Consider the following 22,976-nt stretch of genomic DNA (forward strand, 5'->3'; position numbering starts at 1 on the left):
AGACTTCTGAGCCTCCAGAACTGTGAGAAATACTGTTAGGTTGTTCATAAGCTGCCCCGTCTTGTGTTTTTGTTATAGCAGCCTGGATGGACTGAGACGGTAGGCAGGGGTTTTCACCTCTCCAACCCTCCAAGCCTTGGTTTCCCTGTCTGTCTGTGAAACAGTGGTGGGGCGTCTCCTTGCAGACACACAGCAATGCAGGTATTACAACCTGGGCTGCCTGCCCAGCCCAGTGTGCACGGTCAGGTTGGAATGTTGCCAACTCCCAGTGGCTTCTAAAGCGCCTGTCCTGCCCAGGTCCCTCCCCAACCCATCCCAAGACTCACCTGGGCACTTACCCTCTCAGAATTCCTGGCATCCTCATGGAGCTGCCTCCTAGGGCCCTGGAGGCTGATGCTATTCCATCCACATGGGCCTGTCTTCCGTCTGTCCTCTGCCCACATTTGGGTCCCAGAGCCTCCCAACATGCCCTGGAGTGGGGGGGGGGTGTGTCCCACCTTTTGGGCCATCCTAGCTGTGCTCTCAATCCCTGCCAAAAAGGTGTCAGAATTCACAGCTTCTTGGAAGGATTTCCTAAACAGTTGTATTTAATCTGGAAGGCTGAGATGCTCAGGGCACAAGCAACAGTGTGTTAATAATGGTGGGCCAGCAGTCAGCAGAGCCAACGACCTGCCTCCAAGGGCAGGACAGAAGGAGGGATTTGGCACAGGCCTAGAGGGAGGAGGGAGGGGAATACCTCGGGCTTTGCTTGAGATTGAACCCAGCTATAGGGCAGCCATCTGCCAGGCTCTGGCCTCCTCCCAACTTTTATTCTATATCAGTGGGGATCAGGGAAGTGCAAGTAGCGGCCATGCCCACCACGAAGCATTAGTGGTTCCCAGAGACTGCTGGAGACAGGGCCTCCTCCTCCAAGAAGACTTCCAGAGACATCTCCAGACCTGGACCTCCATACTGGTCTGCCCCTCACTTGCCATGGACCCTGGCTTGGTCAGGAACCCCCCTGAGCCCCAGTCAGGCCTTGGATGGGTTTGTGTTTGCACCAGGAGCTCCATCTTGTCCCTGCTCCTTGGGGGTTCCCTTTGTGGTTAGGGTGTCCTTTGAGTCCTTGCCTCACCCTCTCACCCTGCCAGGCTCCTCTGCCTCCTTGCCCAACTGCTGTGTGCCAGTCTGTCAGGACCACCACCTTTGGAGGGTGAGGAAGTTACCAGTTCATAAAAGCCCACTTCCTTCCAGGTGCACACCGCCTCCTCAAGCATCTCTGGGCATCTTGCAGATAAGGAGACTGAGGCTGTGAGAGGCAATGGTACCCACACAGGTCACACGGCCATCCTGGGACATCTTCCAGTTCACACTGACATCTGTGTCTCCTGGGAAGCTGTTTTTCCAGGGATAGCACTTCCAAGTGGTAGAACTTTAGGTCCTTCCTGACCCTGGAAAGGAGAGCAGAGAAACCATGAGGCAGGGATGGATGTGAACACAGACCCTCTCCAGAGGTGGACTCATTCAGGGTGGCCTGTGGCCAGTGCACTGCTGAAAAGTCAGGCCATGGCCCTGTGTCACCTTCAGGGGGAACAGATTCATCTGTCCTACTCCTTGGCCATGGTGTCTAGCCATGGGCTAGGCTTGGTGGGGGTCTTTTCTTGCCAGCGCTGTGTGGGCTGGGAGCATCCACCACTCAAGCTCTGTGTTTACTCACTCCCCCTTCCCCCAGCTGCTCCCCCAGAGGGGTCTCTCTCATTGTCAGCCAGCTGAGCTCCACCACGGGTTCTGGGCCTCCCATATTTCCCTCTGCGAATGTGTGTCCCATGTCCTGGCATCCTCACTCCTGTCCCCACACTTCTCAATTGGCAGATCTTACTACTTGATTCCATGCTGTCTGTGGGGCAGGAGCCTGGACATCTCCTGAAATGAGTTTCTTGATGCCCTGTGGGCCAGGGACTGCCTACCCCTCTAGCACCCTGATGGTCCAGAGCCTCCCCTATCCTCCTGTCCCACTGGCCCAGCCTCTGGGCCCACTGGGGGATCTCCTCCTGTCCTTTGCCTGAGCCCTGAGGCTATGGCATTCCTGGGAGGGAGCAACAGCTCTGGAGTGGGTTCCCTCAAGGCAGTGGTGTGCTAGACCTGGCTCTCCCCAACTCTGACCACAGTGACAGCCCATTGGTAGCTCTGGAATCTGCCACTGTGGGAACACTTACACCCCAGAAACTAGCAGATGTTCCAAACCAGACTATTTCTTGCAGGTTGTGAAGCATTGACCATCACCTCACACTGGTCAGACATGGGGCTTGCCACGTGCTGGGGTCATCCATGAAGAAGCAGCCCTCTACCAGGACAAGGGGGTCTCCTCCAGATGGATGCTCTGCTACCTTGTTCAGCACAACTGCTGCTGGCCCAGGCTCAGAAGCAAAACAGATGCCCTGTGTGGATGGGAAGGTGCCCTTGTACTGCCCACCCATACGACCTCCCAACCCTCCTAGGGTTTTTGCAGAAGGTTGATTCCTGGAGGGAGGGGCTTCTGCTGGGGAGAATTAACCCTGGATTGCTTTTGTTTCTTGGCAGCTCAAACCAAAACAAGCATACAGCCTTCAGGGAACAGGACATTAGGATGTCTTAGACATAGGGTGCACCACCTGGCCCTCTGCCCTGGCTGGGGCCAGGCTGTTGGGTCAGGGCAGGGCAGGTGCTAAGGTTGGCAAGGCCTGTGGAGGCAGCACCGCTACTCCCTGGCTACTTGGCCTCCATTCATCAGCTTGAAGCCCCCCCGCCCACCCTAGCCTTTGAAGCTGCAATAAATATTGATTCTGGAAAATCGATGTATTTCTGAGGCCCTAGCTTGATAGCAAAATTACAAGGATCAGGGCAAAGTCATCCACGCACCCAATTCCAGCATCACTAAGAGCCTGGCAGGACTGAAAAAGTACTGGCCACATGTCCAAGCAACGAGTGCCAATGGCTGGGTCCACCTGAGGGATCAGAGTGGAGAGGAGGGGCTTGGCAGACACCAGCCCCTCCTCCTCACCTGACCATGGCTGAGGGGGTGTCCTCATGCCTGTCAGGGCCTTCCTCATGCCAACCCATCTGAATATCTCCCATTGATATGTATGTGCCTGGTGGCTGGGGTTCAGGCCAGAGCAGAGGCCCTTCCTCAGGGGTCTCTCTGCAGCCCTTAATCTCCTTCCCCTTGTGGCATGCCCCCGAGATGGGGAGCTCACTTCCTCCAAAGCTACCTCTTCCAACTCTGACCCTAGCAGCACCTCACCATGGATCCAGGCCCACAGAAGTGGCACCCCCTCCCCAAATGCACACTCCAGGAGACAGCCTCTACCTGCTCAAGGTCATTCTGGCCATTTCCCCCAGCTCTGCCACCACCACCTTGACTGACCCCTCCAGCTCTCTGATCACTTCTGCCCTCAATCAGTCCAGATGCCTGACTGGCCCATGGGGACTTGGAACCTCACTGCCCCTCCCTGTCCCTCCCTGCTTTTGCACCTGCTGCTCCCTGTACCTGAAGCTCTCACCCTCCCTTCTCTGTCCACCATTAAACCCCCCTCCGTCCTTCCTCTGAGCTCCCACCTACCTGGAATTGTCCTTCCCTGAAGGTGAGGCTGGGGATCCAGGACCCCTTGAGGGAGAGGCTGAGCAGGATAACTCCAGAGACAGTGTTTTGGGTGGGTGGGCACTTGCCCACCCTGCCCCCCATGTGTTTCACCGATATTTCTTCAACTTCCTCTTGCTACTCCCCCTCATCTGCCCCCCCCACCCCCAACACGTCCCATGATTGCAGCCTACTCTGCCTCTCTAGCTTCTCCTAGAACTTCAAGGCTCAGTCTGGTATGCTCTGGCGGGCGGCTTTATTTATGAGAATTTGGGAAATGCAGATGTGATGTTTCCAGCTAATAGCCCCAAATCACTCGTGCTGCCCCATTAGCGGGGAAACCGGCCTGTGTACATTATGCACTGCCTAAGTGGGAGCCGAGGCAGCGGTTTTATGACCCTATAAAACTTTGGGAGTTTATTGCTATTGAACAAACATGTAATCCGATGCTTCAAGTTCAATATATGTAGCCAACAGCATTCAGAGCCGGCTGCGGCTATGGCTGTCATGGACGGATCAAGCAGCCATGTAGGCTGAGCCACTGAGACATCCAGGGGCTTTGGGACTGATTGATGATTGATCGGCTGCAGGATGGGGGCAAGATTTGTGGTGGCCATGCTGGGTCCTGTCCTTCTGCATATTGAACAGCCCAGAGGGAAGGCAGAGGGATTCCTCGGCCAGCCACCAGGGATCTGAGGCTCATGGCAGAGGGTTGGCCCACAGCTCCCAGGCAGGGGGCTGGTTTGGGGATGCTGAGGCAGAGGCTAACAACAAAGGGAGTGTATGCTCCCTGAAAAACAGTGATCCCACTAGAGCTTCTGGTAGAGAGAGGCAAAGGGAAAGGCTGGGGAGGGGCCACTGGCTATACCTCACACACCAGAGGCCCTCCCACCAATCCCTTCATTCATCCATTTGTCTACCCATCCATCTGTCTATCCATCCAATCATCCACCCAACCATCGCTCCACACATCTGTCTGTCCATCTTCTACCCATCTATCCACCTAATCATCCACCTGCCCATCCATCCATCCATCCATCCATCCACTCATCCATCCCTTCTTCCATCTCTCCATCCATCCTTCTATGCATCTACTTGTGTACCCACCCATTCAGCCACCCAACAATCCCTCCACACACCCATCTGTCCATCCATTGACATCCATGTCAATTCATCCATTCTTCTATCCCTCTATTCATCTACCTATCCATCCATCCATCCATCCATCCAACCATTGCTCTATTCATCCTTCTATTCATTCCCCTGTCTACCCACCCATCATCTGTCCGCCTATATGCTCATCTACTTATCTGTCTGTTCACCTATTAATTCACTCACCATCCACCTACCCACCTGTCCATTAGCCCTTCTCTCCCCTCACAGATGCCCTTCAACCAGGGGATAGAACTGCCCCTCAGAGATGACCCAAGCCTAGGAAAGCCTTTAGGACCTACATCATCATTCAGAAATGCTGACACTATTGCTTTGGACTTGGCCAGAACACCCACACCCTCTTGCCTTGTGCTTCATCCCCTAGGAACCTCCTCTTCATGTCTGTATGCTTTATATATTCAGTCTAAGTAATGGAGAACCCTGTGGTTAATGGTGGTTTATTTATGTTCTCCCAGTTATGCTGTGTGCACACACTTTCTCATAAGTTCATATATGACTCTGTGTCTGGTCTTCATTTTCACTTTGCATTTTTGGGTATTCTAGCTGTTTCTACCTTTTCTGCAGTGACAAGTAAATGCTGTGGCCATACCAAGTCCACACAGCTGGGTCTGCCCCTCTGAGTCAGACTCCATCAGCACAGATTCCAGGAAGGGGGCTTCCTCAGCTAATGTTTCAACATCTCATGACTCAGGACACCAAAAAGCTGGCCTGCTAAAGCTGCCTTCAGTGGACAAGGGGCTTCTGTGATACCTGGCTGGAGGGGCTGGGGCATTCAATGGGGTTCATCTTTAGGGTGCTGCCTCATCTGCAATTTGCTGAATTCCTTGGTGTTTTGGCTTTGGATAGGCTCATGCTATGTTAATTTTATTAATTTTTTGTCATGTTAGTGTCAAAAATTTGCCCGATTCATTGCTTGCCTTTTAACTGTATGGTTTCTTCTGAGCCACCAGAGAATTTAGCTTTCACACAAAGTGTACTTATCTTTGCCTTTGTTCTTAGAAAGTTCTTTCCCATGGGAGATTTGGTCAATATTTGCCTGCTTACTTCCAGTTCTTCTCAATGGTTTCAGCTCTTTTCCTTTTGCACCACCTTACCCTCTAGCCCACATCTGTGGGCCCCACACTCCCTCCCTCTCTCCCCACCCTCCTGCATACATTTGTCTCAGTAGTCTTGGTGTTGCAGCTGCTGAGGGGACAGACTTGACCCTGGCCTCCAGAAGTGCAGACGTGCAAAGCAAAGAAAGCAGGTGTGGAGTCAGGGCTGAGGACTGAGGTCTGAGCTGGGGGCTGGAGGAGAGGGTGTCAGAGACAGTGGGGAGTGCCAGGAAACTCTTGGAGTGATGACTGGCAGGGGGCGGGCAGCGCAGGACTTGGCCAGGGAGGGGAGCAGTGGACCATGCTCTGCGATCAATTATGTCCCTGTGTCAGGTGTTTAGAACACCTGGAGCAGGAGGTAGGGCAACAGAGGGAAGTGGGGAGGTGGCAGAGTCAGGCAGGGGCTGGACATGAAGTCATTGAAGACAGATCTCTCTCCTGTGTCCAGAGCAGCCCCTGGCCCTGTTCATTGACCAGCATGGGAGCCGGAGATAAAACCTCTGTATCCCCAGACTGTGTTTGTTTTAGAAAGCTTTGCGGTGTCCCATGCAGGGTGCCTGAGGCAGGAGACACGGGATCCTGGCAGTCAGTTCTGTGCCACAAAGGTCTGGTCCAGAGTGGGTTGCTCTGGTCTGTGTGTATCTTGCTTCTTTAGGCCCCCATATGCACTGAAGATTGATCCTCTCACCCTTCAAGGACAATCAAGTCAGCAGAAGTTGATGCAATGAAGTTAATGGAATGCACCTTTGTGCTCTGGGAAGCCAAGCGGTCGAGTCGCTCTCTCCTCAGGACAGAGGATGCTCTCTTGAAACGAGCCCTTCCTGATGGTGGTTCCCTCCAGGCAGAGGCCTTACAGGCCTTATCAGCACCAGACGCTGGACGTCCTCCCACATAATTCATCTCTGTAGCTGCTTACGGTCCTGTTAGAGGCATTTCTTGCTGCAACTGACCTTGGCAGGACTGTAGGGGCTGTGGCGGTGGGGGAGGCCACATGCAAGCAGAGCAGGAGGGAGGCACCCTTCCTTCCCCCACAGCAATGAGGGCAGGTGAGGGGAGGCCTAGATCCAGTGTATTCAGTCCCAGCCAATAGGCAGTGAGAGAGATGGATGAGGCATGCCATGCCCCCTCCGAGGGAGCAGTTCCCAAAGAGTGAGCTGACAGAATGCAGGACAGGCCCCCAGGAGTGAGCTCCTGCCCTGCAGTCTCAGCACATAGTGCTCCTGGGGATGCTGCAGAGGTGTTACCAAGCCAGGCATGGCATAAGGGGCACAGGTGGGGACGAGACCAGGCCTGCCCACAGATGGGACAAGATGGGCTCTAACTGTGATAGATGGGCCCCGTTCTTGGCCACAAAACCTGATGATCCAGGGTCAGGTGGAGGGTCGGCTTGTCTGGTCACAGAGAAGAGAGAGATTTGGAGTCAGGCTATAAAGCCCCATGAATCCTTGATGTGGCTGGACACTGCTTATATAACAACACTGGCCACATCAACAGAGGTTGGGGCCTGGAGGGAAGAAGGGGACAGGTCTTCAGGGTGGGGAGGAGCCTGAAGCTGTGGTAGGAGCAAGTACCTGGTGGTTAGCCCCCAAAGCTGGGTGTGGGCCCGATGGCTGCTTGGGATACAGGAAGGCTGTGTCTCTAGAGTGGCCGGTGTCTAGGAGGCAGCGTTGGGAGCTCGAGGTAGTTTGCAGAGTTGGATTGGCTGTGACAAAGGCCTAGGACAGCTGCTGGTGTACTCAACCTTCAGGGGTGTGAGACAGAGAGTCAGGACCAGTGCCTTGGGAGGGACCCAGCATGGCCATTGAGCTGGGGGCCAAAGGGGGATGGGCCTGAGGCCCCTCACACACCCAGCCTCTCTCTGTGCAGGAGCCTCGTGGTTACAGCTGAAAAACAACCCATTAGCTCTGGGGTGGGGCAGGAGCCACATCCAGAGGATTAATGGTCAGAGGGGAGGGACTGCTTCACTTCCTAGCCTATCGAGGTAATTATCATTCTCGATTAGCACTTGACCTGTGGCCTGCACTGGGCGCCTGTCAACTTGTTACTGCTAATTGCAGGGACTGGTGGCACCTCTGGACTCCTTACCTGGGTCTCAGCCCCTGCCCCATGGGGGCCAGTGGGAGTGGGGAGTGGGAGTGGGGAGTGGGGAGGGGAACACCCACCAGGAGCTGGAGCTCCAGTCAGGCAGTGCCTCCAGCAGCCCAAGTCCCCACAACTGGGCCAGGCCCCTCTGCTCTGCATGCATTTTAGTCCCCTGGCCTAGAATCACCGGGATTCTTGGAGCTCTGTCTCACCATGTGCCCAAGGGATTTAAGAGTGGAACTCTGGGTAGGTCCACCTGTGGTAGGGTCCACAGGGTGGGCATGACTCTGTCCCAAAGCCCTGCCTTCACCCCTACTCCATACCTCCCTGGCCCACCTTGTCTTGCTGCCTTGTGACTGCTCCCTTTTGCCCACATGCCACTTCCAGCAGGGGCCACCGCAAGTCCTGCAGAGTGGGGGTCATGGACTCAGTCAACAAACTCTCTCCTAACTATGCAGAGGGGCAAGGGCCTGACCTGGACCTCCCATGACATCATTGTCCATCTGTTCCATTGGGACAAGTGTCTCGCTAGAGGTGCAGGGCTGTGAGTCCTCCCCCAGGATGGCCTGGGCAGGTGCTGGTCCTCCCTGGGGGGTCCCCAGGCTCTGGAGCTCACCTGGGGTGGATGGCTCTGTTCTTGAAAGGTGTGACCGGGACTGCCTCTTCCACCAGGGCTGACCCAGGTAATTTCCACGGTCACCCCGGGTATGGCTGGGGCATGCAGACAAGGGCCCACTGTGTGCCCTGGGTGTCCTCACCCCTCACTTGCCTCTGCAGGTCCTGTGCCTGTGCTGCTTGGCTGCCCGGCTTCCCCTGTGGGCAGTCGGGCTCTGTAATTCACCCAGGTCCATGCCCAGGAACCTTCCACTGGGCACAGCTTTAAACATAGCTCCTGAAACCTGACGGGTCCCCCCGAAGTGGCCCCATGTGCGGCCGGGAGCCTCACTCTAGCTGGGGCCTGGCGCAGTTATGACTGGTGGGCGGACCTCACCACATCACGGGAACCAAGACGCAGCCTGCACAGCTTCGTTTCCACTGAGTTATGGGTTTAATAGCAGAGGAGCCGAGCAGGCCGCCAGGGATGCTCCTCGCTGGCTCGGGGGCCCCAGGGCTCAGGGCCGGGCCCTCATCACCCAGGCGCCTGCCTGCTCCCTGTCAGCTGGCGGAAGCAAGCCGAGAGGAGATTTATCTCCTCTGACTTTATGAGGTACTAACAGAGAGAAGGCTGAGAGGCAGCAGCTAAATAATTGATGGCCCTTGCTCGCTCGGGGATCAGCCAGGCCTGGGGTGTGAGGGGAGGGGGCGGCCTAGTGCTGGCCACAGAGAGCTGGGAAACCAGCCAGAGGATGCGGGGCGGGGGGGACCCTGAGTTGGGATCACAGACACCTTGGGGCAAGGAGCAGAGTTCAAAGATCCCAGGGCTGGCTCACCCCCAACTCCCGCCTCACGCTCTGTCCACCCACCTAGCAACCTCACAGTTCTGTCTGTCCCATCCGCTGCCATTCCCTTGCCCCTTTGGGCCGGATGTGGTCCCCATTGGGCCTTGGGGCTCTGCTTTTCCTTGATGAGTGATGGGAGCTGAGTGGAGGTAGGGGATTTTGGGGTGGGCTGTGGCACCCTGAGCACCCCTTTTCCTGGCAACCTCAGCTTCCCTCTGAGGAACAGTTCCCACCTGCCAGACACATCTGTCCTCATTGTCTATATTCTCTCTCTTCGCTGTCTCTTTCTGTTCCTTACCCCATCTCCAGCAGCTGGGGACTGCTCCCTTGCCCAAGAACACAGGCCAGGGACAGGGTGATGTGCTATCTGGGCGGGAATGGGGCACTGTGTTTGGACCTGGAAGCAGGAGAGACACCAGCCAGGCCAAATGGGCTTCCGGGTTGGATCCCAGGCCACCACGAGGCCTGGGCATGCCCTCTCCCTGAGCGTTTCATTTTGGGGGAGCGTTTCATTTAACAGGGTTGTCAGTGATCACAGTTTGGCCACCCCAAGGTGGCATTCCTTCAGGAAGGGAGGTGATCACAAACCCCTCCGTCCCCCGCCCTGACTCCTGCTCACTTTACTCTCCCTAAACCAGCCAGGATCTTTACAGTGGAGGGATTTTATTTGCATTTTTATTAAATAAATGTTTGCTATCCTCTCTTGTGGCTGGCTAAGGGTTGGAGGGTCACAAGTGGATTATTTCCTGTGGCACTGAGGGCAGGGACCTGGGGAGGGTAAGGTAGAGAGGTCTCCCCGTGAAACTACTGTCAGGAATAGCTATATGACTCCATAGCTCACCCAACAGGCCCTGCTTCAGTGTCCCCTGCAGGCTGAGGTCTGTGCTCAGCGCCCTTGGACCAGGTCTGGCCCATGGGACCTCTGCCCCTCTGAGGCTTTCCCAGTTGCAGGAATGGATGTGATAAGAAAACATTCCCGTATCACGCTTCCCATGTGCCAGGGTGACAGGTGGCAACTGAGTCACAGACTCATGATGTGACCTGAGCTGCCACCATGTCAGTCACCACACTTTTCTCTTGTGGGCAGCCTTGGATCCCGGGGGCTGAGACCTGCTCCCCTGAGACCCTGGAGCGCACAGTGGAGAAGGTGTTTACCGGGTGGACAGAAGCCCGAGCTCAGACGGATCATCCCCTTGAGTTTGTTTTCAATTAACACTTGCTTGGTGCAGTTTTTTCCCTGTCAAACCCCCTTCCTGCAGACAAGCACCCTCTTGGCCCAGTGTTATCTACTGAGCCCTTGCTCAAATATAAGCAGCTTTGCTGCTTTCTAAACACAACTAATCCAATTAGGGCTTTGGGGTTGGAGGTGGGCAGCTCCAGCCCGTGGACGACCCTTGGAGTATCCATGGCTGGGGTTGTGAGGGTGGGTTCTGGGCCAGGGTCATGATCCCCTCCCTGTGACACCATGTGCCTAGCCTGGCCTCAGAGGAAGGCTGTTATGAGGATGCTGACCAAGCTCCCCACCCTGTGCCTCTGGTCCCTGCTGTGTCCCCACTATTCCTTGTATGCCCAGTCTAGATGATAACCGGCATAGTACACAGCACAGCACTGCAGACTGACCACTGGGGCACCAGGCCTGATGCACCACATTTCCTGAGGGACTGATGAGAGTCAGCAGTGGGGCGGGACCTGCATCATGAGACCCCAGCCTCACTGGGGGGCCAGAGCAGACCGCCCTCAGCCTGAGACCCCAGCTGATCCACACCCCGTGCTGGCACTCCCAGGATCCTTTTGTCCCTAACTGTCCATTCCAGCCTTAGCCCCCTGCCCATCCGGTCCAGCCTCCTATGCCCGGAGGACACAGGGCTCCCTTGGGCCTTGCGCCCTTGGATTGGGCTTCAACTGGGGCCTTGGAGGGGCCCTTGCACTGGGTTTTGCCTGCCGTGGAAGAAACCACAAAACTAACCAGAACACGCATAGCTCCCAGATGACAGATTCAATTCAATTCCACAAATATTGACCACCGTCTAATCCACTCGTCCTTCAGCACTGGCTTGTTCCTCTGAGGTTCCCAGCACGGCAGCTGCATCAAGCCGTTTAATCCTGGCCCCAACAATGTCACTGGGTCACAGTGAGGGAGCTGAGGCTCTGCCAGGCCCCCAGCAGGTGGGACCAGGGCTGGGGTCTGACCTCTGCACGCAGGAAGACCACCAAAAGCCACAGACTGTGACTGGGGGGGATAAAGAGGGGGCTTAGGCCAGAGGAGGGTCTACCAAGACTGGTGGGCCAGGGGTCAAGATGGTGAGAGGCCAGAGACTCTGCCTGGACCTCTAGGGTGGGAGGCTGGGTGAGCCCAGTGTACCCTGAGTCTGGGCCTGTGTGGGGCACCTTAGCGGGGCCTGGTGGCTGGATGGAGAGTAGGATAAAGCCACTCCTTGTGAAGGTCCTTTCTCTGGCAGCAAGACGGGCTCGGATGCCCTGGGCACACAGTGTGTGCTCTAAGCTCTTCCTGCCCCTCCTTGGGCCAGCTCCTGTCTGCTTAAGAGCTTCCCCTTGCCTTATCCACTAACTTGACTCTGCCCCTCACACTCTTTGCCCGAGACCCCTGTACCTTCAGTGTGGTTTCAAGCCTGAGGAGGCTGGGAAGGGGTCATGGAGGGGTCAAGAAGGGGAGTGCTGAGGGGCACTGTGCCTCTGTCATGACTCGTTGCTTGTGGGCCACTGTATGGTGGAATCTTGAATTGGGTCTGCAGAGGACCTGGAGTCTGGTTCCTGGTCATCTAGACTCAGGAGGGACAGCCATGTCCTGTCTCAATGGCCCTCTGATGCAGTACACTACAGGCCTCCCTGAGTGGTACCCCTGAAACCCTAAGCAAGGAAAGCACATCCACTCATTTTTCAGGCTCTTGTCCTCTAGGCCCACCTGTGCAATGCCTCCAACCATCTCAACTGAGACTGAGGCTAGTCACTCACACCTTACAGAGAGTGAGCTGCTGGAGTGGCCCCTGACAGGCATGGCGTGGGCTTTGGGGTGGTCTTGCAGTGAGCCTCAACTGTCCATATGTGGGGAGGAGCTGAGGCTCCAGGATAGCCCCTGCCACCTCAGCAGTCCTGACCTGGCAGCTAATCTCTGCCAGGCACTGCAGCTCCATGGTGACCCTCGGCACCAGGAAATTTATCAGAAATGGAACTGATAGATTAAAGTAGAATCAGGAGAATTGATTTTTCTCCCTGGGCACTTAAATGCTGCTCTCAATCAGGTGATCCACTCCTGGGCAGGGGTGGCCCTGGGGACAGAGGCAGAGGTGAGAGGGAGGCCCTGGGGACAGAGATGGGTTCAAGCTCCAGCCTAGTCTCTTGGAGAAATCTTATGTGAAGTCCCTTCTCCTCTGGCTGGGCAGGAACCAGAGGCTGAACCCCTGTCCCACGGGCTGTGTGAACTGGCCAATCCTGTCCCCTCTGAGCCTTGGTAGCTTTGGCATAAGCCCAGGGGAGCCAGTGACTCATAACTCATTCACTCATTCATTCATGCATTTGACAAGCCCTGTGGCGAAGGGATAGTGATGAGCCTCCACAGGACGCACATTGGCAACTGAGACAGTCCAGACCCATGTGGGGAGCCTCAGCAGGCAAGGGACCCCTCCCCTCCATACTCAGGTGCACCTGCTGGAGTTCACCTGTGCTTTCTGCTCTGCAGTCCCCACCCCGTCCTCCCATCCATCTTCTGCTGTGGAGCCAGGCATGGGTTGAGTTGGAATGAGCAGGATAGTCACCCCTTTGTTCTGGCTCCTGCGGCCTGAGACTATGGCTAGGGACACTGTGGGCACTTCAGGTGGCCTTGGGCCATGGCGAGGCTCCTGAGCAGCTGGAGTGTGGTCTCCACTGTGCTCTCCCTTGGACCGTGACAGGTGTTGTTGGCAGGCACTGGTTGAGGAAGGGGAGGTAAGCCAGTGCCAGGACTGGCCCCAGTGCCACAGGCCCACCCCAGTCTGACCTTGGGAGACTGTGATGGGCCCAGGAGGCCCAAGGCAGTGGGTCAGCGCATTTTGGAGGCCTAGAAGGCCTCTTGGAGCCTGGAAGAGAGGCACTCCAAGCCCTGTGTTTGGGGATTGTGGGGTAGTGCCAGCATGATCAGCCTTGTTACATTCATCCCTGAACACCCTGTAACACACTGCTCCTCTCTAAAAAAAAAAGCACAAATAAAACCCTGGTAGTAGTGACCAAGCCAGTCCAGATAATGGCTGGGATTTCTAGGCCCAGACTGGTCCCTCTCTAGGAAGTTCTGTACTGTCCCCCATCTCTGAGAATCTGGCTGGGGATCCCGGGGTTTGTCAAGTGTGTGTCTCAGCCTCAGTCTCCCCCTGCATTTGGCAACCTGACCTACAGGGTTGGTGTAAGGGTGCGATGAAGCAGCCAATCTCCAGTATTAACCCCTGCAGGCTACAGACCCTAGCCCAGGGTGAGTCAGGACCCTGTGTACCACCTGTCCAGTTATCTCTGGTAGCCCCTCCCAATCAGACGGTGGCCTCTGACCTTTTCTGGTGGCCCTATGGACCACAGGTGAAACGCTGAGCCATGAGACCAAAGGGCATGCTGAGGGCCAGCCTCCCTGTGTGACCTCAGGAGCTACAAGGGAACTAGATAGAGCAAAGCAGGCCACTGCCTACTTTGGCCAGTACCAGGGCACATGGGATACTGGGTGCCCATGATGCTAACCATGCTTGAGCTGACGCCCTGCCATGCTGGCCACGTCTTCACACCCCCACCCCTGGAAGCTCTGGTCTCTGATCTCTGGGTGTCTGAGCCACAGCAGGCAATTGGGAGAGAAGGAGGTTAGACCAGGCCCAGATATGACTGTACCCCCCACCGGTGGGTTGGCCTCTGCCCAGCCCCCCTCCACAGGCCAATTCCTCCTCACAGCCAGAGAGGCCTGGGAACCACGTGACAATCAGAAAGTGAGAACAAGCGGAGACCCCCAGGCTGTCCCCCACCACTGCAGGGATGACAGCTGGCTGAGTCACACCGTCCAGACTTGCTTCCTTCTGTTCCTGAAGCACCACACATCTCTGTTCACCATGACAAGCACTGCAGGCAACTCACCACCGCAGTCTACTCTTGGAGGGTCTGGGCTCCCCCAGGTGATGAGGACAGCTTGGCACATCAGTCAGAAACTCCAACTGTCCCAGCCAACCCTCAAGAGCTGGGTGGGCTTCTCCTCACCTTTTCCTCTGAGTACAGGCATGGCTGGTCGTGGGGTGCTGTCCTAGAACCCCAAATCCTCTTTATTGGAAACTGGAACTTCTTGGTGGTGGATGGTCCTGCCCCAAGCCCAGTGGGTGAATGAGCTTGGCGTTCTGCCTGAGGGTGGGGCAGCTCCCATGGACAACCACTTTGGAACTGGGCCCCCAAAGCTGGGAGTATGGAATCTGGGCCATGCTGGGTGGGGCCCAGGGCACTGGGAAGGGCCTGAAGTTGTAGGTGGTCCTTGGCGGGAGGCTGAGAACACTGAGCAAACCCAGTGCAAACTTGGTCAACGAGCCTGTTTGCTCTGCATCAAAAGCTCGGGTATGGAAAGGGGCTGGGCAGGCAGGAGGGTGGTCAGTGGGCTCAGGCCTGGGCACAGGGTGCCGTTAGGGCAGCTTGCAGTTAGTGTCTGGCTGGCGTGGGGTACAAGAGCTGGCCAGACAACACTGGATGCTGTTCACGCTCTATGCTGCCATGAAATCAAACTGGTCTTGGCCTCACTGAGTGTTCATCTCTGCTCGGCTTCCGTCCCTTGTGCAGCTTCCCTCACTCTCCCCACAGAGCCTCCTGAGAGTCCCCGTCCATGCATGGCTGCACTAAGACAGGCAACTACCAGCAAGTCCCCCAGTCTCCCTTCCCACTTGGTCTGGCCCCACCCTCACCTGCCCTGCCAGTGCGGCTGCCATGAAGCTCCTGCTTGGCACCTGGAGTGGCGGGCTGCCTCTGGCTGAGGAGGAGACCTTCCTGGCTGGGCCTTGACCTGTGGTCAGGATCATGACCCTTGGCCTCCGGGGAGCTGGCCTCTATGACAGCATCTGGCCCTGAGGGCCTCACAGCTGCTGTCACTTTCGAAGTCATAGGCTGGCAGCCAGAGGCACAGAAGTCCATATGGACGGTGGCTGTAGCTCTCACATTGCCACCACCAGGGTACAGCCTGCAGCCCACTCTTATTCATTCTCCAGGCAGCCTTTCCCCAGACTCAGACCCCAACTCCCCAGGGAAGGAGTTCCTGGTTCCCCCAGAATGGCCAGTGAGGGTAGGAAGGCAGACCATTACCTCTCTCTGGCTGGGTAGTCCTGGTGCCACAGTGAGACCTGTGGTGCCTCCCCAGGCAGGGGGTCTGCATGCAGCTTTGGCCCCCTGCTGTCCACCTGACGATGCCCCTCTGTCTGACTCCCAGTGCCTGGGCTCCAGGGCTCGCCTTGACCTCTGCCCTGTCTTGGCACAGTACCCAGACCCAGTGTCGCTGGCCTGTGCTGCCAAAGGCCAGCAAAGCCACCCATCAGGAGGTCACCTCTAGATGACATGTCTTTCAGGCCTTTGGTAACCTCAGGGTTGAGTTTTATGTGGAGAGAGAGAGACCTTTGCTCTCATCTCTGCTGCCTTATTTCCGTCTTCCCAGCTCTATGGGACAGAACCCAAGTCCTTGCCTGTCCTGTACCCCACTGTATGCCCACCTGGGGGCCCCATCCAGGGTGGTTCCCAGAGCACTGCACCCCATGGTACCCCATCTCCACAGCCACTGAGCATGTGGGTAACTGAGCAGACACACCAACCGTCTGCCAGCCCCCTGAAGTCACCCCCTACCCACCTCCTCACTGCTCAGCCCAAGGCATCTCTGGATGATGAGGGTAGACCTAGAGTTGCTGCGGTGCAGAGGAAGGTCTGGAACCGCTAGTGGGCCCTCGGCTGCTTGCCTGACACGTGGGAAAGGGACTTGGCAATAACTGCAGGTGGGACACCCACCTCTGGATGTCACCGAGGGGCCTGCACAGAGTCTGAGTGAGAATGAAAAGCCAGAATGTGCTCATGTGTGTGCATGTGAATTGTGAGCCTGAACATGTGTGTGTGCAAAGCTGCATGTTCGAGAGCATGTCAGCACACATGTGTGTGAGTATGTGTACGTATATATGTGTATGTATGTGTATATGAGAATGTGAGTGAGCAGGCATAAAAATGCGCCTGTGTGATGTGTGTGCGGGTGCATGTGAGCATGCAAGTACGTGGTGTGTATGCAGGTTCGTGCAAGTGTGCACCAAATGTGCATCAGTGTGAGTGTGTATGTTTGCGATGAGTGTGTCTGTGTGCACATGTGAGTTGGTATATATTGACAAATGTCTGTGAGTGTGCAGATATGTGTGAGTGTACAGGTAGGTGGTCCAGGTTTTACACTGATTTTGGTTTCCAGGGAATTAATTTTGACAGCTGGGGGGCCCGAAAGGGTGGCTAAGCCCTGGGGCAGTCCTAAGGCGGAAGTGCCTGGTTCCTGGCATTGGGTGCCACGCCCAGGATACTAGGGGCCCTCAGAGTGGAGCCCTTGGCCAGATGGTATTGACCAGTGGAAGTCATTACTGGCCTGGGAGCTGGGCCTGGGCCCTAGGGCTAGAGGACCGGCCCTGACCCTCTTTTCCTCATAACCAGCAACTCACAAGGAAAGTGCTCACAGGGCAGGCCTGCCATGGGCCACCCTGACCACATCCCACAGAGGTGGCTGCTGTATTTCCTTATCCCCAGTGGTGAGGGTCCGCTCCACCCCGGGTCACCTGGGGTTCACAGCCCACGGTCTGCACTGGCCAATGTCCACCGTCAGCAGAACACATGGGCACTGTGCAGTATTCTCTGTGAATCTGGGGGTGCGAACAGCCCTGCTGGGTGGGGGTGTTTTACATGCACAACACAGGCTCCTGGCACTAGTGGGTGTTTGCAGGCTCTAGTTTAGTTAGCACGAAGAACATTTCAGACCTGAGCTGCCAAGCCTGCGGCTGAGCAGTGCCCAGGGGTGCTGGGAAGAAGGAGGGTCCTGGCCAGGAAAGTGCTGCCAGAGGGGGATCATCAGGGTCCCCAGCCTGACTGAGCCTGAGGAACACGGGCTGAGGTCTTGTGTGTGCTTGGCTTGCATGTTTAATTCTGAAGCCCCAGCCAGGACAGCTGGGCACACCTCAGGGACCCTCCTTGTGGCACAGATACACCATCACTGACCCCATACCCCTCCAGGCAGCAGAACTGTAGACTCTGGGCCAGCCTTGCCCCTCCAGACCCCAGGGGGGGCCACTCTACCTTCCATTTGGATGTCCCCTCCCCCACCACACCCACTTGCCCCCTCCTTCACAGCTATTCCAGGAGCACAGGGAGGGTGCTGAAAGCCGGGTGCAACTGGCTTCGTTGGCGTTTCCGGAAAATGGTCTCTCCAGGCAGGGAGGGCCTAACCCATGTTCCCAGCAGGGTTGTCTGGCTGGGGGGGTCTGTGCCTCGCCCTTGTGCCCCCAAGTTCTTGGCTCCCCCCCCCCCCACCACAGCCTTTCTTGCCTGGGGGGCCTCTGGCCGCCGCCCGCCCGCCTCAGGGTGTGAGATTTCACAGTGGCGTTCTCCTTGCCAGCTTGAGTCTCACGTAGGGGATGTTTCCATTTTTACAGCAGCAAGCAGAGATTCCAAGCGCCTCAGCCACAGCCGGAGCACGGCAGCCCCCGGGGAGCTGCTGCCACGTCAGGTGCTTTGTGGGGAGCGGGCTGCTCTGCCAGCCACGGCCCTAATTGCTGTCACTCAGGGAGCCGGCTCTAGCCTGGGGCGGTGTAGCGTGATGGGGACCTCACGGGTAGGCAAGAGCCAGAGGAAGGGTCTCCGGGGCAGGCACAGCTGCTGGGGGACTCAGGTCCTGCGTCCATGCCTGCTGGCAGCGCCATGCATAGAGACTCCGTGGTGGTCCTGGGGCAGGAGCTTTGCTTTGTGGGACACACATCATGTGGGGTGGGTTGGAATCAGCCCAGGTGGGTTGGAATCCTGGCATTGCTTCCACCGGCCTCGTGGCCCTGGCTCAGATCCCGACCCTGCTAGCCTGTCCTGGGGCTGCTGTGTAGAGTGACCGAGGTGGCTGGCTGTGGGTTGAGGTGGCTCTGCTGTCATTGCCGTTACTTGACTCTGTTCTGTTGCTGAATATTACCTGCAGACTCTGGCAGCATCCCCAGGGGTGGGAGGGACACACCGTCCTCCGTCACCTCTCGTCCTTGCTTGGGGTTGTCTCCCAGGAACCGCTGGAGTACAACAAGGACTGTTAGGAAGATTTTCTCAGAAATATTTGCTGCCCAGGTCACAGCAGGTCTGTGAGTTGACGTCCAAAGATCTTCATGAGCCACTGTGAACTCCACTCTGCCCCTGGGGCTTAGAAGGGAAAAGGACAGAAAAGGGGCAAATGGCATGCTCTGTAGTTTACAAACAGAATGATAAGAATTCTTAGGGAACAGGAGGAGGATTTGGCTTTACTGTCATCTAAGCTGTGCACTTTGAAAGAGTAGGGTGTTGTTTGGCCCATCACATAGGTGGCTGGGGCAGGGGATATCACAATCATAAAGGGGCATTACTGACCCTGAATCCCTGGGGGCATCATCAGCACTGCAGTCCTGCAGGGAATGGGGCAGGAGCTGAGGGCAAGGGTGGCAGTCAGTCCTGGCCCAGGGGGAGGCAGCTGGGCAGGGAGGAGCTTTGCTGGGCTGTGCCTCCACCTGCCCCATGCCTGACCACTGGGATGCCTCCACAGGCTCCAGGCAAAGAGGAAAGGGTAAACTGAGTCACAGAGGGGCCAAGGTGGGCACAGGCTGTGGTTGGCATGAAGAGGAGTGTCCAGCTGGGCCCTGCACCATCTATATGTAGGGAATGGGGGCGCCTGGGTGGCTCAGTCGGTTGAGCGTCCGACTTCGACTCAGGTCATGATTTCACAGCTCGTGAGTTCAAGCCCTGCGTCGGACTCTGTGCTGACAGCTCAGAGCCTGGAGCCTGCTTTGGATTCTGTGTCTCCCTCTCTCTCTGCCCCTAACCCACTCGCATTCTGTCTCTGTCTCTCTCAAAAATAAATAAACGTTAAAAACATTTTTTTATATGCAGGGAATGATGGAGATCAGGATTGCCTGGCTTTGGCAGGTTCTGGGGGCCCAGATCCTAGGTGCCAGGGGCCCTGATGGGGCATTACCTGTGCCGTCCACTTGTAAGGCAAGAGGAGTGTCTTGGTGCTCACAGCAGCATCTGTGAGTTTTTACACATGATAAGGTAGGTGCAGAGGGGTCCACACACATGGGACTGGGGCCTGAGGGGATGGTGCCTGCCCCAGGTTGCCCAACAGCCCACAATGGCTATGGAACTGAGTCTGGGGGCAACTGGGTACAAATCCAGCCTCTCGAGTGGAGCAGCCCTGCTGTCTGGGGCCACACTGCCCTCCCAGTCTTGGTACCCTGCCAGGGTCATGTGTGTGCAATTTCTGGATTTCCTGTCATTAAACCCACCTCCAGCCACCCTTGTCTTCATGGGGAAGGGATCCTGCCATAGATATTGAACCTCACCATGGATTCTGGCGCTTGTTGGGGGCTCCAAGAGTTGGGAGTTCCTCTGAGGTCCCATAGAAAATTCTGACTCCTTGGTCAAGGCCTGCAACACCCAAGTCTGTTTCCACTAATAAAATGGCACCTAATCTCCACGTGGGGGAGAAGACGGTGCTTCTGCAGGCTTCTAGCCTCTTCCTGTCTTGTGTCTCTGTCCTTAGCAGGCAAGCGGTTCATCTGGGGATCTGGGACCTGCTTCGCTGGTGGGCGGGGCTTCTGTCATCCAAGGTGAGTGCCCTGTCTTGCCCTCTTTCAGACACAGGAAGTGCCTGTCTTTTCCTAAGTAATAGAATCTATACTTGAGTGCTTCCCAGGGCCCACCTACCTCTGCCTGCTCCTGACACTCTGAGCTTGGACTTCAGTGTGGGGTTGAGGGGTGTCCTGCAGCCTGGCCCTGGGCATGAGTGCCTTGCCAGTGTGGTGCTGTTTTGGCCTCAGTCCATTTAAGAATCAGTTCCCACAATGTTCTGAATATATAATGACATGAGGACTTGGGGGCAGAGCTTCTCCAGAGAATAGTCCTTGGGGGCAGCCACCGTAGTTTGATTGTCTACATACACGTGCACACAGGCTCACATGCATGCACATACATGTATACATATAAGTGTATACAAGCACACACTGGTGCGCAGGAGTGCATGCACAAACACACACACACACAAGTGGAGTTCATGGCAGGGAGGCGAGATGAGAAACAGTGGCTAGCAAGGGCCCAGGAAAGCAAGGCCTGGTGGCAGGCTGGGGCTAAGGCTTGGACCTTCCCTTGTACCTGATGGGGGGGTCTCTTTGGAGGAAGTAAGCCGGTGGGGCCAGGATTTGGCATCTGAGCTGGGGATTTGAATCCCAGCTCAGGGCCACAGGTGTTAGACAAGTCCTTCCAACTGGCACATGGGATCCTACTACCCAGGGTGCAGGAGACACAGAGGAGGTACATCAGGCCTGTGGGATGTTGTGTCCTTGCACCACGGTCATGGGCTGACCAAAGGACCCATGAGCCCTGGAGGGACAGTGTATGTAGATGAACCTTGCCTGGGCATGGGAGTACACTCATGCCCAGCAGTGCCATGGGTCGAGTGCTGCTGACCACAGCAAGCCCTGGGCTGCAGACTCAAGAGCTCCTCCAAGAGTCAGTCCCCAAAGCCCTTAAGATGCTGCACTGTGACTCCAGATTCCTCTGCTTGTCTACCCAGCAATCCTATGGGTAGCCAGTCACTGGGGCCTCTCCTGTGCCCACCAGGCCCATGGACACCGTCCAGCTCCCAGAGGGCTACCTGACAGCAGGAGGAGCCTGGGCCCCGCTCTCCTGGTTGAAAGAGCCCCAGGCTCCTCCTGCTTGGCCTTCTCCTGCTTGGCCTCCCTGCACTGTGCTGGCTGTGCTGCAGGAGCGTCTTCCGATGTCCCTGAGGCCCCTCACAGGGACTGACCACCGAGAGAAGAGCTCTGAGGGGTTCCCAGGGGGCGGGTGGGGTGTCACATGCAGGGAATAGCAGCTTGATTCTCACTGTCCCCTGGTCTATACTGCCCACTCACACCCCAAACCTGTGGCTCACACCCAGCTCTAGCCCACATGCTACCATGTCCCTGACCCTGGGCCATGGGAGTCCTCCACATCCTCGATCTCAGCCCATTGGGGTTTTGGGCTCCCCAGCCCAGTGCAGTATCCTTTGCTGTCAAACTCAAGCTCCCACCCAACAACCTGGGGTAAGGGCAGAGGTGGGTGGGGGCAGGGAAACACACTATGTCTTCTCCTGCGCTCTCCACATGAATTCACGGGATGCACCCCGCCAACCCTGCTCTGCATCCACCCTGCACCCCAGCCCTCAGCCCCTCCTGGCCCTAGTGCTCCTGAAAACCATGAAACATGGTTTTCATTGATACCTGTCAGCTCTGCCTCAGCCGCTCCTGCGCCATCCTGCCTGTCACCATTGCTGAGATGGATTCTCCTTCCTGTCAGCCCAGGATGAAGAGGCCCCCAGGGAAATTGAGGCTGTGTAGCTTCCCTGGTAACCACTTTACTCAGCCTTCCATGTCCTTGGCCTCAGAAGTGCCCTCCGTGCTAGACAGAGGTGCCAGGGTTCAGGGCGGAAGGACTGAACCTGGCAGAGTGGCTGGGTCCCCCCCAGTATCATGGGCAGTCCTGCTCAGGGTGAGGCCACAGTCATGGTGGCTCTGGGCTCAGGGTCCCACCACAGACTGCACCCCCACTGCACAGATGCCTCTGCCCAGCAGAGCTCTCGGCACCCTCCCGGCACCCCTGCACGCCCACTGTGCTCTATGCCATTCTGGGACGCTGGTGGTCCCCAGGAGGCCCTAGAAGCCCAAGAGGGAGAGTTGCTGTCCCACTCTCTACACTCAAGCCCCAACCAGGTGAGGGAGGAGCTGGCCCAGAGGGATGGGGCCCACCGTGCCCCTGTTCACCCCCAAGACTCACCACCCGCCCCTGGTGACCCCCCCCTCCACTGTCCCTGTTGTCATGAACTGCCTGTTTGAAATTTAGGTTTTATTATTATTCAGCTATGCTGAAGCCAACAGAGCAGGAGACAACTGTCATTGAGAAGATAGTTGGTTACTCACAGATCCTAAAAGGAGGGGGCATACCGTGCTCCAGGGGGCCACCGGGAAGGGTAGGTCAGCGGCAGAGTGGGAGAGGGATACTGGGGGCAGGAGCCTTTATTGTGGTTTCTGAGGGAAAGCTACAGGGAAGCAGTCTTAGGACTGGTTAGTTTGAATGATGTCAGCACTGGGGCCATAGGAGCTATCCCTGGTTGTCTGGCACACGGGCCTGGGTGATCTGGACAGGTAGGCAGTGGCTCAGAGTGTGGGAGCCATGCAAGAGGTGGTTGGGAGTGGACTCTGGATTGATTAGTTTGTCTATGAAATGTGTGCTCGAGGATGAGTTTTTGCGCTCTAGGGATTGGCTAACCTTGGGAGGGACAGTCCCTTCAGGGGCGGCCAGAACCTGAGATGTCAAAGCATCAGTACA

At 56.6% G+C, this 22,976-nt stretch overlaps 1 long non-coding RNA gene across 1 annotated transcript; it reads right to left on the reverse strand.

Moving 5' to 3' along the window:
* Positions 1 to 647: 647 nt before the first annotated feature.
* Positions 648 to 15,593, reverse strand: LOC128312391 (uncharacterized). Its single transcript, XR_008291650.1, has 3 exons — positions 15,290 to 15,593; positions 7,434 to 7,603; positions 648 to 1,430 (listed from the first exon to the last, which is right to left on the reverse strand). It is a non-coding gene; the product is annotated as an uncharacterized LOC128312391 (long non-coding RNA).
* Positions 15,594 to 22,976: the final 7,383 nt, after the last annotated feature.

This window comes from Acinonyx jubatus, chromosome D3 (genome assembly GCF_027475565.1).
Source record: "Acinonyx jubatus isolate Ajub_Pintada_27869175 chromosome D3, VMU_Ajub_asm_v1.0, whole genome shotgun sequence".
Lineage (NCBI taxonomy): Eukaryota > Metazoa > Chordata > Mammalia > Carnivora > Felidae > Acinonyx > Acinonyx jubatus.